Source organism: Adiantum capillus-veneris, chromosome 5, assembly GCF_014529385.1.
Source record: "Adiantum capillus-veneris isolate H3 chromosome 5, ASM1452938v2, whole genome shotgun sequence".
NCBI classification, from domain to species: Eukaryota; Viridiplantae; Streptophyta; class Polypodiopsida; order Polypodiales; family Pteridaceae; genus Adiantum; species Adiantum capillus-veneris.
Genome location: NC_140935.1, coordinates 35,545,015 through 35,549,244, shown reverse-complemented (window position 1 = coordinate 35,549,244; position 4,230 = coordinate 35,545,015).

Here is a 4,230-nt window from a genome sequence, read left to right as displayed (position 1 = left end):
TTTGTCGATTCTTTAGGTATGCCAATGATGACATATTCTCGTGGTCGCTCTGCTTCCTTTGTTTGCACCTTGGAACCATGCTCCATGACATAGCTATCTGTCTCACCTTTTCTACTTTCACACTCACAAACCTCATTAGCTTCCTTCAACACGTTTATCCTTTCCTGACAAAACCACAAGGCTGTGTTACATAAATTTTCTCAAATATGTCACCATTTAAGAAAGCAATAACAATGTCTAATTGATTTATATCCCAACCAAAATGAGTTGCCAATGCACATAGAGAATGCACAATAGTCATATGAAAAGTGAGATCAAAAGTCTCTTCATAGTTTATCCATTTTTGCTGTGCATAACCCTTTGCAACAACTCGAGCCTTATAGCGATCAATCTCACCATACTATAAACCCACTTGTAAACCCACTTTGTACCAATGGCCTTTGTGCCAGAAGGCAAATCACATAAAGTCGATGTGTCATTTTCTATAAGTGCATCATATTTTGATTGCATGGCCGACATCCAATTTTCTAAACTCCGTGCTTCATCAAAAGAGAGAGGTTCCTCAACATCACATAAGCTAGACATAGCCAACATCACATAAGCTAGACATAGCCAAACCATAACAATTTGATGCATAATATGCATTGCGAGAACCTAAACGAGTATGACTAGATAAAGGTGCATCCAATTTAATATCACACAAAGTATGCACCAACCATTTTGGCATACCTCTAGCCTGCACTTTCTCAGTCCTTTTCTCATCAAGTACATCATGTACATCTGCATCACTAATAGGCTGATCTGTAAGATTTTTTGAAACCCCCATAGGCTGTACATTTGCCTCATTGGAATTTACATTCGAACTTCCACGATTGAAAAGAGGCAACAAAGTATCATAAATGTTTTGTGAGCTTACATTACTATCTCTAGTACACGACATCAAGGACTGAACAAAATCTTCCACAAACACAACATCTCGTGAAACCAAAATACACTTGTTTGCAGATGAAACAACCTGTAACCTTTGCTTTCAACACTATAACCAATAAAAATACATTTGAGAGCCTTATCATCCAATTTTTTGAGATGCGTTTGTGGCACCAAAGCCTATGCCAAACAACCAAAAACACGCATGTGCTCAATAGAAGGATTTCTATCATGCCATGCTTCATATGGAGTCATAGATTGCAAAGCTTAGGACACTTGTTAAGTACATAAGTGGCACACATGATGGCCTCAATCCAAAAAGAATGTGGCAAAGTTTTCATTTTGACCATACATTGTACCATTTCCGTAAGTGACCTATTTTTCCTCTTAGCAACACCATTTTATTAAGGCGTATAAGGAACTGTACATTGGTGTTTTATCCCACGACTAGCTAGAAATGCATTAAATTCATGAGACATATACTCCCCCTTGATCGGAACGAAGGGTTCCCATAGTACATTTTGAGACATTTTCAGCCAAAGCCAAAAATTGTTTGAAGAACATAAATACTTCGGGCTTCGCTTTAAGCGGATATACCCATGCATGCCTAGAGTAATCATCAATGAAAGTCATGAAGTAAAGGTAATTGCCAAAGGATGGATTTTGCACGGGCCCACTAATATCACTATGCACAAGCTGCAACCTGCATGTGGCCCTAACTAAACCATTCTTTGGAAACTTTGAACGTTGCATCTTACCCAAAATATAGCCTTCACAAACATGTTTGACAGGTGCTTCAAGAGGTGGCAAAGAAGCAACCATATCAGATTTCTGCAAGCACAAAAAATTGACAAAACTCAGTTGTCCAAAACGTGCATGCCAAAGTTTTGCATCTAAAATAGCCTTAGAATTCACAACTACATTTGAAAAATTCTACCCACACTTGTCATACAAAGTGAGCTTATACAGCTTACGACATAAAATGCTAGATGCAACGATTTTATCACCAAAATTGAGATCATGTATTGTACATCTGTCATCCACATATTTCACAAAAAGACCAAGTCTAGAAAGTGAAAATATAGACAAAAGATTCTTCTTGACCCCAGGTACATAAAGTGCATCAACAAGTGTGAAAGAACTGCCAATCCCAACAGTCAGCACAATCTTTCCAACTCCCTTAATAGGACAAGAGGCATTGTTGGCACAAGTGACATAATTCTAATGAGGGACATCCTCAAGAGAGGTAAACGAGTCATGATGAGAGGTAATGTGCTTTGTAGAACCACTGACAAAGTACCACACATGAGCATCTGCAACAACTGACAAACATGCATAATGGACAATAGGATCATAAGTGCAATTTGCACTAAAAAGCCCATTTTGCATCAACATCAGCATCACAATCTCTTTTCACAAAAGACTCAACAATAGCGCTATTTGTGGTGGAACCAACCTCTTTCTTCTTAGCTTCTTTCGCCTTCTTCAGCTTAGGACACTGCTTGATCAAGCGATCATTAGATTTCCAATAATGGAAATGCATCTTCCTGTTATCCTTTTCACCAGAATTACCAGACGAATTGTTGCCAACAGAAGCATAAGGAACATGTAATTTACCACTCATAGAAGAACCATGAGAAGTGGCTACATGGCTGTTACCACCTTTTCTTTGAGCAACAATAAAGGCCTGTTCAACTACACGCTGTCTAGTCCTGTTTTTTCTGGAAAGTGACTCTTACAAAACAACAATGTGCATAATGCATCAAACTTGACAAATTCTATATTTTGTTGGGCCATGAGTCTCCAAGTACTAGCAAAATTCTGGTAAGAATCTACCAAAGCATCAAGAATGGTCTGCACAAGGAAACTGTCAAAAATGACTTCGCCCGCAACCAACAAGGAAATTGTCCATGTCATCTCTTTGACTCCAGCTATTTACGTAGCAATGCATCTTTTGTCTCATTTGTGACTTGCATAAAGACCAGCCAGAATATCCCAAGCTTGTTTTGCAGATTTTACTGAACGAATGTGGGGAGTAATAGTGCCCTTTGTGGACAACGCAATCGATATATGAGCTTGTGCATATTTTACATCCCAAGGAGCTTGCTCATCCGTAGGCAAAATAGTGAGGTGTAATTAAAGGTGTGGGTGAAGAATGGGTGAGAGAGGAGGGTTACACCTTCAACGATGTTTTGAAGCATTGACTTCACCAAAACTAGGAATGTTATAGTCTTCTTATTTTGCCTATATTCATACCTCCCAAGCGACTAATATTGGTTTTAATTCAATGACACTCAGAGTCCTCAACATCGAGGGGAATCCATCTCAAAATAGGTTTTTATATATTTCAAAGAGTGATAGATTTACATTTGCCATGGGGTACAAATCTCAATTTTTCAAAAAAGTTAAAGGTTATGACGGAAAAGGTGTCATTCAATCTATGGTGAAATGTGTGTGTGTGGAGGGGCCTTTAAAAGGCCTCTTGACAGCACGTGTTATAGACTACATTCCATATATTCAAACAAAAATAAAAATAAAATCAAACAATACAACAAAAATCTGTTTTTTTAAAATATAATTCAGACTTAAAACATATACCGATACAACATTGTTCAACTATCCTGCAAGGTTATCATCCACCTTATTATCTTCCTTACTTGAGCGGTGGGCTAAATGGGTTTGGGGGGGGGGGGGGGGGGTACTACGATTGTTATGATTGGCATAACTTAGGTTTCTTACTCTCATAGAAATCTAAGAAACAATAGATGAAACAATTGTTGTTATGATCCACTATAGAGTTTCTTACCTGAAATGTGGCTCTAAGATACCATTAGATAGCCTAGAGTATGATCCTTTGTTTAGCTTGATTCTTGCAATTAGCTTGCTCCCAAATAATTATCTGTTGGGCTTTTAAAGTATTCTCTCTCAATGTTTGGGTAGATAGTTCAATCCGAAGTTCTTACAAAGGGACTAAAACCCCCACATTTTAATCTTGGGTGGGCTTAGATTCCTCGGGGGGTTTTCGGGGGGGGGGGGATCCTTTGTATCACGTGCTATCAAAGGTTAATAAAAAAACCCCTCCACACATTTTATAAATTCCAATAAAAGGATCCCTCTTTCTTCATAAACTTATAGCTTTTTTTGAAATTGAATTGATAATCCCCTCCTATTGATGTATTTTTGTAAATGTTAGGAGCTAAAATATACCCTATTATCAAGTGCACGTGATACACTTATAACTCTAGAAGGCACACCCCCTAAGCTAGATTCTTACACAATGGATAGTGATTGTAGAAGTTGCTT